General features: G+C 38.0%; 1 protein-coding gene and 1 non-coding gene across 3 annotated transcripts in view; one reads left to right on the top strand and one right to left on the bottom strand.

Moving 5' to 3' along the window:
* NOL4 (nucleolar protein 4) overlaps positions 1-14,884 on the top strand; it is a 468,589-nt gene that overhangs the window by 172,386 nt on the left and 281,319 nt on the right. The window lies entirely within an intron of this gene.
* Positions 649-720, bottom strand: TRNAW-CCA. The gene has a single exon. It is a non-coding gene; the product is annotated as a tRNA-Trp (tRNA).

Genomic DNA, 14,884 nt, shown 5'->3' on the forward strand with positions numbered 1-14,884 from the left:
TTCCAGAAATGGCTCCCCTTGACTGATGTATGGGTGTTTAGTGATGACCTTTGTGTGAAGGCTGCTGGCCGTGTGTGAGTGAATGCTGATCCCAGGTTGTGTTAATTTCTGTCAGCATAAATGGACTGACATTTGCCCAGAGGAATGAACGTCTTTTCATCTGTCAAGAGGAAGCACCTTTTGCAAGTAGCCAGCCTTTTTGTAGTTAGTTCCAGGCACCCCATGTGCATGCTACTCATTCACCTATCATGGAGTACAAGATTTTATCATTGTACTTTTGGTTTCTGAAGGTGCTTGTATTTTCTTCTTTATCAAAATTATAATATATACCCTTCAAAATGAAACCTTTGCAAACAAGAAAAGTGAAAGAAAGTGAAAATGAAGTCTTTCAGTCGTGTCCGACTCTTTGCGGCCCAGTGGACTGTAGCCTACCAGGCTCCTCCATCCATGGGATTTTCCAGGCAAGAACACTGGAGTGGGTTGCCATTTCCTTCTCCAATGCATGAAAGTGAAAAGTGAAAGTGAAGTCGCTCAGTTGTGTCCGACTCCTAGCGACCCCATGGACTGTAGCCTACCAGGCTCCTCCATCCATGGGATTCTCCAGGCAAGAATACTGGAGTGGGTTGCCATTCCCTTCTCCAGGGGATCTTCCCAACCCAGGAATTGAACCCGGGTCTCCTGCATTGGAGGCAGACGCTTTAACCTCTGAGCCACCAGGGAAACATGAATGGATATTCAAATTTAAATTACCCACTCATAACTAGGAAGGCTCTACAGGAACTTAAAGACGTTTTTTACATATATGTAAAATACATATATTTATATATATGTATATGTGTGTATTGTATATGTGGTGTGTTTCTCAAGTAGTGCTAGTGGTAAAGAACCTGCCTGCCAGTGCTGGAGAAGGCAATGGCAACCCACTCCAGTACTCTTGCCTGGAGAATCCCATGGATGGAGGAGCCTGGTGGGCTGCAGTCCATGGGGTCGCTAGGAGTCGGACACAACTGAGCGACTTCACTTTCACTTTTCACTTTACTGCATTGGAGAAGGAAATGGCAACCCACTCCAGTGTTCTTGCCTGGAGAATCCCAGGGATGGAGGAGCCTGGTGGGCTGCCATCTATGGGGTCGCACAGAGTCGGACACGACTGACGCGACTTAGCAGCAGCCAGTGCAGGAAATGTAAGAGATACAGGTTTAATCCCTAGGTCAGAAAGATCCACTGGAGTAGAAAATGGCAACCCACTCCAGTATTCTTGCCTGGAGAATCCCATGGACAGAGGAGCCCGGCAAGGCTACAGTCCATGGGTCTGCAAAGAGTCAGACAAGACTGACGTGATTTAGCATGCATGCATTGTATATGTATATATTGTACAGGTATATGTGGGCTTCCCAGGTGGCACAATGGTAAAGAATCCTCCTGCACATGCAAGAGAGTCGAGTTCAGGCCCTGGGTTGGGAAGATCCCCTGGAGTGGGAAATGGCAATCTATTCCAGTATTCTTGCCTGGAAAATTCCATGGACAGAGGAGCCTGGCAGACTATAGTCTATGAGTTTGCAAAGAGTCAGACATGACTGAGCATGCCTGCATGCATAAAATATATGAAATATATATATATAATAGATATAAATGCATTATTATATATAATATATAATGCATAATATAGAATATAAAAATTTCATAAAATATATAAAATGCATAAAATATAAGATGAACCAAATATATATAATATATAAAATGCTTAAAATATATATGAAAATTTCAAATGTGTGAAAGTGAAACTGTCAAGATGCTTAGTCATGTCCTACTCTTTGCAACCCCATGGACTGTAGCCTGCTAGGCTCCTCTGTCCATGGAATTCTCCAGGTAAGAATACTGGAGTGGGTTGCCATTCCTTTCACCAGGGGATCTTTCCAACCCAGGGACTGAACTGGAGTCTCCAGCATTGCAGGTGGATGCTTTACTGTCTGAGCCACCATATGCAAATAAAGAAAATAGTAGAGTATGTATATATTCATGGCAAAATATACTCACCTCCTAACTTCAAAAATTGTTCACTTTTAAACTGTTTAAATTGGGGGGAAGAAGAGCACTGAAAGAAAACATGCTTTTTTAAAAAATATATATAAATTTATTTATTTTAATTGGAGGTTAATTACTTTATAGTATTGTATTGGTTTTGCCATACATCAACATGAACCCACCATGGGTGTACACGTGTTCCCCATCCTGAACCCCCCTTCCACCTCCTTCCCCATACCATCCCTCTGGGTCATCCCAATGCACCAGCCCCAAGCATCCAGTATCATGCATCGAACCTGGACTGGTGATTCGTTTCATATATGATATTATACATGTTTCAGTGCCATTCTCCCAAATCATCCCACCCTCTCCCTCTCCCCAGAGTCCAAAAGACTGTTCTATACATCTGTGTCTCTTTTGCTGTCTTGCATACAGGGTTATTGTTACCATCTTTCTAAATTCCATATATATGTGTTAGGATACTATATTGGTGTTTTTCTTTCTGGCTTGCTTCACTCTGTATAATAGGCTCCAGTTTCATCCACTTTATTAGAACTGATTCAAATGTATTCTTTTCAATGGCTGAACAATACTCCATTGTGTATATGTACCACAGCTTTCTTATCCATTCATCTGCTGATGGACATCTAGGTTGCTTCCATGTCCTGGCTATTATAAACAGTGCTGTGATGAACATTGGGGTACACGTGTCTCTTTCAATTCTGGTTTCCTCAGTGTGTATGCCCAGAAGTGGGATTGCTGGGTCATAAGGCAGTTCTGTTTCCAGTTTTTTTAAGGAATCTCCACACTGTTCTCCGTAGTGGCTGTACTAATTTGCATTTTAACTTTTCAGAATTTTGCTTCACTTTGGCCATACCTCTCGTGCCAAGATCATGGTGAAAACTATTTAGAAATTAGTTCATTCTCTTCTTTTGTTCAACTCTAATCAACATGACCTAGTGAATAAAAAAGAAAAATTTCCAGAAGTAAACTTCTGGAAGCATTTAATAATTATGATAGAAAAAACTTATAGTTTTTAATGTACTGGCTTACAAATAATTTACCTATTTCTTATTAAGCCCTTACTATGAATCAGGTAGTTTTTACTTCTAGGACCATAACAGTGAATGAGGCAGACAGCATACCTGTTATCTTGGAATTTATATTTGACAGAAGAAAACTTAATTATGTTATATAAAATAAAACAGTAAATCCTATATAAGAAAGGAAATATGTACCGTTAAAACTGCTTTAGTTAAAATCAGAAATACGAATTTCTCTTTTAAGAAAGGAAAATGTTTTGTTAAGATTTTTTAAAACCTACGAAGAAAAGTCTAAAAAAGTATCTATATGTTTATTGCACTGTATTCCTCTATTCTTGGACTTCCCAGGTGGCGCTACTGGTAAAGAACCCACCTGCCAATGCAGGAGATGTAAGAGATGTGGGTTCGACTCCCGGATCGGAAAGATCCCCTGGAGAAGGGAATGGCACTATTCCTAAAATTCTTGGTACCCGAGATGAATCAGTCTTCCTTGAGCTATGAAACATGTATTACTCCATCCTTTATTATAAAATACACATTAATGGCTCTTCATGCTTGAGTTGCTTTTATAATTTATAAAATACTGCTTATAAAGTTAGATAAGCCATAAAAGAATGTCTAATGTAAAAAGTAGTAATTAAAAGTTTTATCAGTCAAGGTAAGTAAAACTGTGTAAGAACTTGAGTTTCTTAGGTTTCATAGGGTACATTTTTTTCAAAACTACAAAAATAAACAAAAAAAAGACACCATATACTTCCCATAGGCAAAAGGAACGTGACTCCTTCCTGTTTTCCTGCTTCGAAAATTTAAAGATAAAATGATTTTGCCAGTTTTTATTCCCACTGAAAGCTAAATATAAAGCTTTATCTTTCATTTATTATTTTAAAAATATATTTTTTAAATTATAACATCTTTATTCATAATCACTCAAAACAAAGCAACCAAGATATCAGTCAGGTGAATATGCAAACAAACCATAATACAACTTTCCAATGGAATACTGTCAATTTTTTAAAAAAAAACTATGCACTACCAAGCTGTGCAAAGACATGGATGAATTTTATTTTTTAAAAATGTATTTATTTTAATTGGAAGCTAATTACTTTACAATATTGTATTGGTTTTGCCATACATCAACATGAATCCGCCACAGGTATACACGTGTTCCCCATCCTGAACCCCCCCTCGCTCCTCCCTCCCCGTACCATCCCTCTGGGTCGTCTCAGTGCACTAGCCCCAAGCATCCAGTCATGCATCGAACCTGGACTGATGATTCATTTCATATATGATATTATACATGTTTCAATGTCATTCTCCCAAATCATCCCACCCTCGCAGTCTCCGACAGAGTCCAAATGACTGTTCTATACATCTGTGTCTCTTTTGCTGTCTCACATACAGGGTTATCATTACCATCTTTCTAAATTCCATATATATGCCTTAGTATGCTGTACTGGTCACGTATTGGTCATTTTCCTGTGGTCATGTATGGATGTGAGAGTTGGACTGTGAAGAAGGCTGAGCGCCAAAGAACTGATGCTTTTGAACTGTGGTGTTGGAGAAGACTCTTGAGAGTCCCTTGGACTGCAAGGAGATCCAACCAGTCCATTCTGAAGGAGATCAACCCTGGGATTTCTTTGGAAGGAATGATGCTAAAGCTGAAACTCCAGTACTTTGGCCACCTCATGAGAAGAGTTGACTCATTGGAAAAGACTCTGGGAGGGATTGGGGGCAGGAGGAGAAGGGGATGACAGAGGATGAGATGGCTGGATGGCATCACGGACTCGATGGATGTGAGTCTGAGTGAACTCCGGGAGTTGGTGATGGACAGGGAGGCCTGGCGTGCTGCGATTCATGGGGTTGCAAAGAGTCAGACACGACTGAGTAACTGAACTGAACTGAACTGACACTGTATTGGTGTTTTTCTTTCTGGCTGGCTTACTTCACTTTGTATAATAGGCTCCAGTTTCATCCACCTCATTAGAACTGATTCAAATGTATTCTTTTTAATGGCTGAGTAATACTCCATTGTGTACATGTACCACAGCTTTCTTATCCATTCATCTGCTGATGGACATCTAAGTTGCTTCCATGTCCTGGCTATTATAAACAGTGCTGTGATGAACATTGGGGTACATGTGTCTCTTTAAATTCTGGTTTCCTCAGTGTGTATGCCCAGCAGTGGGATTGCTGGGTCATAAGGCAGTTCTATTTCCAGTTTTTTAAGGAATCTCCACACTGTTCTCCATAGTGGCTGTACTAGTTTGCATTCCCACCAACAGTGTAAGAGGGTTCCCTTTTCTCCACACCCTCTCCAGCATTTATTGCTTGTAGACTTTTGGATCGCAGTCATTCTGACTGGCGTGAAATGGTACCTCATTGTGGTTTTGATCTGCGTTTCTCTGATAATGAGTAGCTTTAGGTTACCAGCAAACTCAAGAGGGGAGGTACAGTGACTTCCTACACAACTATGCCCCTACACATACATAGCCTCAGCATTATCAAAATCATTCACCAGATGGTACATTTTTTAACCAAAGATGAACATACACTGACTCATCATAATTACCCAAAGTTCATAATTTACCTCAGGGTTCACTCTTGATGTTATATAATTTCTGGGCTTAGGTAAATATGTATTGATATATATATCCATCATTATATCATACAGTGTATTATCACTCCTGGAAGAATCCTCTGTACTCTGCCCTTCTTCTGTCTTGCTCTTCACCTCTGGAACTGCTGTTGTTTTTTATTGTCTACCTAGTTTTGTCTTTTCCAAATTGCTGTATACAGGACATCACAGTATGCAGCATTTTCAGACTGGCTTCTTTCACTTAGTAACATACACTTAAGTTTTCTCCATATCTTTTCATGGCTTGATAGCTCCTTTATTTCTAGCACTAAATAATGCTCCATTGTCTGAATGCACCACAGTCTATTTATCCATCCACCTATTGCAGGACATCTGATTACTTCCAAGTGTTGGCAAGTATGAGCAAAGCTGGAGTAAACATCTGTGTGTAGGTTTTGGTGTGGACAGAAATTTTCCACTCATTTGGGTGAATACTAAGTAGTGTGATTTCTGGATTGTGTGGTAAGAGTGCATTCAGTTTTTAAAAAACAACCAAATTCTCTTCCCAAATGGCTGTACCATTTTGCAGTCCCACCAGCAGTGAAGCAGGGTTCTTGTTGTTCTGTATCACTAGGATTTGATGAAGTTGGTGTTCTGGATTTTTACCATTGTAATAGGTATATATAATGGGATCTCGTTTTAATTTGCATTTCACTAATAACATAGTTTTTAGTGCATCTTTTCATATGCTTATTTGCCCTTTGTGTATCTTCTTTGCTGAGGCATCATTTAATGTCTTTGGCCCATTTTTAATTTGAGCTGCTTTCTTTGTGGTGAGTTTTGAAAGTTATTTGTATATTTTGGATAACAATGTTTTATCAGATGTGTCTTTTGCAAACATTCTCTCTCAGTCTGTAGCCTGTCTTCTAATTCTCTTGATACCATATTTTGCAGAGAAGAAAAATTTCATTTCAATAAGTTCAGCTGATAGTTACTTCTTTCATGGATCATGCTTTTGATATTATATCTAAAAGGTAATTATTGCACTTAAGGGCATGTGGGTTTTTGCTAGGTTGTCATCTAGGAATTTTCTAGTTTTTCATTTTAGGTCTCTGATCCACGTTGAGTTAATTTTTATGAAAAGTGTAAGTACTGTGTTTAGATTAATTTTTTCCAGGTGTATCATGTTCTTGGATTGAAAGAATCAATATTGCCAAAGTGTCTGCACTACTCAAGGCAGTCTACAGATTCAGTGCAATCCCTATCAAATTAAAAAGGGCATTTTTTTTCCCACAGAACTAGAACAAAAATCTTAAAATTTATATGGAGACACAGACAACCCTGAAAAACCAAAGCAATCTTGAGAATGAAAAACAGAGCTGGAGGAATCAGGCTCCCTGACTTCAGACTATACTACAAAGCTATAGTCATCAAAACAGTATGATACTGGCCTATGTCCAATTAATATATGACAAAGGAGGCAAGACTATACAATGGAGGAAAGAGAGTTTCTTCAATAAATGATGCTGGGAAAACTGGACAGCTACATGTAAAAAGTTAGAACACTGTCTAAACCATACACAAAAATAAAGTCAGAATGGATTAAAGATATAAATGTAAGGCCAGACACTATAAAATTCTTAGAGGAAAACATAGGCAGAACACTCTGACATAAATCGCAACAATATTTTTTTCAATCCATCTCCCAGAGTATGGAAGTAAAATCAAAAATAAATAAGTGGGACCTAATTAAACACAAAAATTTTTTACACAGCAAAGGAAACCATAAACAAAAAGAAAGACCAGCCCACATAATGGGAAAAAATATTTGCAAATTGTGAGACTAACAGGGAATTAGTGTCTAAAATATACAAACAGCTCATGTGGCTGATTATATTAATAAATAATATAATTAAAGTAAATATATAATTGTATATAATTATATTAAATATAATCAAAACAACCCTATCCAAAAATAGGTAGAAATAGACATTAATAAATGACTAAATGGACATTTCTCCAATGAAAACATATATATGGGCAATGGCACATGAAAAGATGCTCAACGTTGCTAATTATTAGTGAAATGGAAATCAAAACTACTATGAGATAACACCTCACACCAGTCAGAATGGCCATCTCCAAAAAATTCACAAATGAATTCTGGAAATATATTTAACTTCTATGTGTGCTGTGCTCAGTTGCTTTAATCATGTCTGACTCTTTGCGACCTTATGAACTGTAGCCCGACAGGCTTCTCTGTCCATGGGATTCTCCAGACAAGAGTACTGGAGTGGGATGCCATTCCCATCTTCAAGGGATCTTCCCAATCCAGGGATCGAATCCATGTCTCCTTGTGTCTCGTGCGTTGCAAAGAGATTCTTTACCCAGTGAACCACCTGGGAAGTCCTAACTTTATGTGTACAACATAGTGATTTGCCTAAGTAACAAAATGATTGCCAGGATAAGTCTAATAATGATCCGTTCCAAGCAAAGTTATTATAATATCCATATTCCTTCTGCTTTATATTATATCCCATAGCTCATTTTATAACTGGAGTTTTACATCTCTTATTTCCTTTCATCTATTTTACCTAACACCCTATCACCTTCCCTTCTAGTAAACACATACATGTTCTTGTATCTATGAGTTTGTTAACATTTTGGTTTTTTTTTGTTTTTAGATTTCATATACAACTAAGATTTTACAGTATTTGCCTTTCTCTGTCTGATTTATTTCACTTAGCAAGGTTAATCCTCTAGATACATCCAATTTGTACTTCTCATTTCTGATATTGATAATTCATGTATTTTTATTATTTTCATTAAGTTATTCCAAAGGGTTATGAATTTTACTGATACTGTCAAAGACCCACCTTTAGCTGTGCTGCTGCTTCTGTATATTTTGTATTATTTCCCCATTTAAATTATTACTATTCTCAATTTTTAATGATTATTCTGGTTAGTTTGGGTTTTTCCTTTTCTAGCTTAATTTTAGGCTCTTCATTGCCAGTGTAAGCATTGAAAACTATATATTTCTAAGTGAAAGTTTAGCTTCTTCACATTTGTTTTGGTAAATTTTGTTACATTAATGAAAATTAAAATATCTTAAAATTTTCCCTGTGATTTCTTATTTGACTCATGTTTTAATCAGAAGTGAGTATTCAATCTCTGAATCTTTGAGGGAATTTTAAATTTGAATTTATTGAGACTCATTCCATGGTTCAGTGTATTATTTGATTTGACGAATGCCATGGTTCGGTATACTATTTGATTTGATGAAAGGTTCATATGCACCTAAAAATAAAAATATTCTGTAGCTGTTTTCCTGTGGTATTCTATATATGTCAATTAAGTCAACTTAATTGTCATTAAGTGACAATTAGTGAACAGTGTCATTCAAATCTAAATCCTTATTTATTTTTATCTACTTGTTTTTCTGTCATTTTACTTTTCAGTTCTCTTTTTCTTTACATTTAAAGTACGGTTCTGTGTGACACCATGCTGTTGAATGTCCCCTACCATCTCTTTCTGTATAGAGTAATGGATGGATAGATAGATAGATAAATAGATAGAAAGATTCATTTAGGTATTTGACATATATCTCCAGCCAGACAATATCTTTTTTTATTGGAGGATAATTTCTTTAGAATGTTATGTTAGTTTCTGCCACTTATCAACATGAATCAGGCATAGGTATACATATATCCCCTCCCTCTTGAATCTCCCTCCCACCTCCCACCCCACCTCACCCCTCTAGGTTGTCACAGAGCACCAGGTTTAAGCTTCCTGCATCATACAACAAATTCCCACTGGCTATCTATTTTACATGTGGTAATGTATATGTTTCAGTGTTACTCTTTAAATTTGTCCCTTCTTCTCCTTCCCACACTGTGTTCACAAGTCTGTTCTGTATGCATCTCCATCGGTGTTCTGCAAATAAGTTCATCAGTGCCATCCTTCTAAATTCCAAATACATGTTAATGTATGGCATTTGTTTTTCTCTTTCTGACTTACTTCACACTGTATAATAGGCTTTAGGACTCAAGTGCATCCCTTTTATGGCTTAGTAATATTCCATTGAATTCACGTACCACAACTTCTTTATCCATTCGTCTGTTGATGGACATCTAGGTTGCTTTCATGTCCTAGCTATTGTAAATAGTGCTATCATGAACAGTGGGGTGCATGTGTCTTTTTCAGTTACGGTTTCCTCAGGGTATACACCCAGTAGTGGGATTGTTGGGTCATATGGTGGTTTCACTCCTGGTGTTTTAAGGAATCTCCCTACTGTTTTCCATAGTGGCTGTATCAATTTACATTCCCACCAACAATGCAAGAGGATTCTCTACAGCCTCTCCAGAATTTATTGTTTGTCCATTTTCTGACAATATCTTTTAATTGGAGGCTTTTTAGTTTTACTTTTAACTCTTTTTAGTGGTTATCTAGAAATTTGAATATGTATCTACCTTAATATACTTTGAATGAATATATTACCATTTTATTTTTAATGTAAGAATTTTAAAATAATATATTTCCAATTATAACCTTCCTTTGTGCTATTTTTCATCTTTCACTTCATAATTTATAAACTCCATGTTTATAATACTATTTTTTCTTTTAATAGCATTTATAGGAAGTAAGAAATATTTTAATATCATCATTTGTATTTCTTACATATTTATAACTTCTTTCACTTTGTTTTAGGCTGAGTTTCCACCTGGAATTATTTACCTTTGTACTGAAGGATTTACTATATTATTTTTGTTGTGTAGATGCTTCTAGTGACAAATTCAATTGTTGTTTGTTGTGTATATCTGTATTTTGCATTTGTATTCAGGGACAGTTTTACTGATAATGGAATTCTGCGTTATGAGTATACTTCCCTCAAGTAAAGACTGTGTTTTGTGTATTCTGGATTGAATTTTTTTTATGTTTAGTCAGCAATCACTTGTGTTCTGTACATTCAATTCAGTTCAGTTGCTCAGTCGTGTCTGACTCTTTGCAACCCCACGAATCGCAGCACGCCAGGCCTCCGTGTCCATCACCAACTCCTGGAGTCCAGCCAAACTCACGTCCATCGAGTCAGTGATGCCATCAGCCATCTCATCCTCCGTCGTCCCCTTCTCCTCCTGCCCCCAATGCCTCCCAGCATCAGGGTCTTTTCCAGTGAGTCAGCTCTTCGCATGAGGTGGCCAAGTATTGGAGTTTCAGCTTCAGCATCTGTCCCTCCAATGAATGCCCAGGACTGATCTCCTTTAGGATGGACTGGTTGGATCTCCTTGCAGTCCAAGGGACTCTCAAGTGTCTTCTCCAACACCACAGTTCAAAAGCATCAATTCTTCAGCGCTCAGCTTTCTTCACAGTCCAACTCTCACATCCATACATGACCACTGTAAATACCATAGCCTTGACTAGACGGACCTTAGTCGGCAAAGTAATGTCTCTGCTTTTGAATATGCTATCTAGGTTGGTCATAACTTTTCTTCCAAGGAGTAAGCGTCTTTTACTTTCATGGCTGCCGTCACCACCTGCAGTGATTTTGGAGCCCCCCAAAAATAAAAAGTCTGACACTGTTTCCACTGTTTCCCCATCTATTTCCCATGAAGTGATGGGACCAGATGCCATGATCTTCATTTTCTGAATGTTGAGCTTTAAGCCAACTTTTTCACTCTTCTCTTTCACTTTCATCAAGAGGCTCTTTAGTTCCTCTTCACTTTCTGCCATAAGGGTGGTGTCATCTGCATATCTGAGGTTATTGATATTTCTCCCAGCAATCTTGATTCCAGCTTGTGCTTCTTCCAGCCCAGTGTTTCTCATGATATACTCTGCAAATAAGATAAATAAGTAGGGTGACAATATACAGCCTTGATGTACTCCTTTTCCTATTTGGAACCAGTCTGTTGTTCCATGTCCAGTTCTAACTGTTGTTTCCTGACCTGCATATAGGTTTCTGAAGAGGCAGGTCAGGTGGTCTGGTATTCCCATCTCTTTCAGAATTTTCCACAGTTTATTGCGATCCACATAGTCAAAGGCTTTGGCATAGTCAATAAAGCAGAAGTAGATGTTTTTCTGGAACTCTCTTGCTTTTTCAATTATCCAGCAGATGTTGGCAATTTGATTTCTGTACATTAGGTGGAAATAAATGAAGACCAGCCAAATGATGACAGGCAATGGCTATTTATTCAGAGCTTGTTATAGCAAGAGGAAGCCACCATCCCTTATGTTTGACAGAGATGAAGAGGAAGAGATAGGAGAGGATAAGCTTTATAATTAAAGAAGGAAAGTCTTCAGATGTTCCCTGCTGCTGCTGCTAAGTCACTTCAGTCATGTCCGACTCTGTGCAACTCCATAGACGTCAGCCCACCAGGCTCCCCCGTCCCTGGGATTCTCCAGGCAAGAACACTGGAGTGGGTTTCCATTTCCTTCTCCAATGCATGAAAGTGAAAGGTGAAGGTGAAGTCACCCAGTCGTGTCTGACTCTTAGCGACCCCATGGACTGCAGCCTACCAGGCTCCTCCATCCATGGGATATCCAGGCAAGAGTACAGGAGTGGGATGCCATTGCCTTCTCCTCAGATGTTCCCTACTGGAAAGCTATTGGCATGTGGAAGCTGGAGGTGGGCTAACTAAAAATGAGATGTCCTGTGAAGGTAGTTAAGGGTGCACGGGACTTTCTCTGGGTTAGTCCTAATTTGAGCATAGAGACAAGAGTTTAAGCTATCAGCGATTAATCAAATCCTGGTCATTTTAAACCAATTGTTGCGGGGGTTATTGTGTGACATCTTATGTTGGTTGCTAGAGATAGTTGTCTTTGACTTCCTATAAGTCTGACTTAAAGTAGTCTGACTTCCTGGTCTAGTTACAATAGAAAAGCTGTTGGTTTCCTGGGATGGTTACAGAAGATGTGAGTCAGAGTTCCATTTCTGTGTTTGGCCTAGCCATTGCCCATTTGAATATTCATCCTCTCAGTTATTTGTATTTTGTCTCTGCCTGCTTTTAAGAGGGAGAGGGTGGGATGATTTGGGGGAATGGCATTGAAACATGTATAATATTGTATAAGAAATGAATTGTCAGTCCAGGTTCAATACAGGATGCTTGGGGCTGGTGCACTGGGATGACTCAGAGGAATGGTACAGGGACGGAGGTGGGAGAGGGGTTCAGGGTGGGCAACACGTGTACGCCTGTGGCGGATTCATGTTGATATGTGGCAGAATCAATACAATATTGTAAACTAATTAGCCTCCAATTAAAATAAATAAATTTAAATTAAAAAATAGATTTTCTTGTATACTTGGTTTTTAGCAGTTTTCCTGATATGACCAGGTGTTTGTGCATGTGTGTGTGTATGTGTGTGTGTGTGTGTGTGTGTGTAAGCTCTCACTGGGATCCTGTTAAGCTTCTTAGATTTGAGGGTTGAGATTTTTCATCAGTTTCTTCAATTTTTCATACTTTGGTTTTAAAAAAGATTTTTAGCCTCATTTTATCTCTCTTTTCCCCTTTTGATATTCCAGTTATAATATTGCATGTTAAACTCATTCAAAGACATTGTATTCTCCAATACTATAATTTTCATTTGATGCTTTCTTAGTGTGTCCAGTTTTCTACTGAAATATACTATCACTTTACCTACTGTATCAATCTTTTGCTATAATTGCTTAACATATTAATTATTAATGATTATTTTATTAAAGTCCAAGATGCTAATTCCAATAACTGAATTTTTGTGGCTCTTCTATTTACTTTGCCTTTTTAAAATTATGAATAGAAGAAGGAAATGGCAACCCACTCTAGTATTCTTGCCTGAAAATGTCCATGGACAGAGGATCCTGGCGGGCTGCAGTCCATGGGGTTACATGACTGCGCATGTGTGCATGAGAGTAGAGAGAGAGATGAGTTGGTAACAATAAACTGGTAGAACTAAAATAAATCAATAAATTATGGATAAACTTTTCCTTCATATAACATATAAAGTTTTATTGTATTCTGGATCTCGTTGGAAATGAATGTTTGAAGTATACCATTTTATTGTTTTATTTCCCAGGTAATTAAAGTCCCTTCCCTGCCTGGTGGTTAGGGTAAGGGACTAACCATTCCAAATTCCTCTTATTGCTAGGTCATGGTTTTAATTATATTGAGTTCATCTTTAATTTGCCAAACCCCTAACCTCCCAGGAGTTTTTCATCTTGTCCATATTTCAACAGAAAGGAGACTGTACTGTAGTCAGAAATATGTTTGTTTACTGTTGCATTCCAATTACAGAGGTTTTTGGAGTGCAATTACTGCAAGAATGTTAAGGAACAAACAATTTTCTTTTTGCATTTTTCCCCTCTACTGCTGCTTTCTTGATAGATTTGGGGAGAAGAAGGAGAATTGACATACTAAGGTATTTTTTAAATATTTGGGGCTATTTTCAGTTTTTAAAGTATTCACTCAACCAAATAGTTATCTTGTCTTGGCTGATTTCTCCTCATCCCCGCATAGCTTCTCCATCTGTATCGGAACTGCTTCTCCTCTGTCCATACACATTCATGTCCACTGTCAAGTATGGAAGCTGCAGAAGCTCTTTGCTCATCTCCTCATTCTCCTATCTCACTGGCATGTTATTCTCAGTTTGTTCCTTAAATTTTTGTCAGTTGCTCTACTTCTTAAATTTACTGGGCCTTGTGACTCAGTTTTCTGTTTTCTTTTCTATGTGGAATCACTCCAGTGGTGATAACATTTAGACTCTTCATATCATCAGTGCCATGACTAGTTAAATATCCAAATCAGACCTCTACCTTTAACTCCAAACTTGTATTCCCAATACCCTATTTGACATTTCCAATTGGATATAGAATAAACATCTTAATTCATCCAAAACTGAACTTCTCTTCACAAGATAAAATGCAAACAAACGAAACCCTCCACACTTGCAGTCTTTTTTCTCTCAATGATAATTTAACCATCTCAATGATAATTCCATCCTCCAGGTTGCTCAGACCAAAATACTTAGTCACTTGTGACTTCTTCCTATCATACTCAGCATGCTGTCAGTCAGAAGATTTGCTGGTTCCTCCTTTTATCTTTAGAGCATATCCAGAATCTGAACACTCATCTCCACTTCCATATCCACTATTTTGGTCCAAACACCAGCATCATTTGCCTGGCTTATTAAAGTAGCCTCAGACCTAGTCTCTCTGCCTCCATTCTTGTCTCCTTTCCTATCCTTCATTATATTCTCAACCTCTGTGATCCTTTTG

Source organism: Capra hircus, chromosome 24, assembly GCF_001704415.2.
Source record: "Capra hircus breed San Clemente chromosome 24, ASM170441v1, whole genome shotgun sequence".
NCBI lineage: Eukaryota > Metazoa > Chordata > Mammalia > Artiodactyla > Bovidae > Capra > Capra hircus.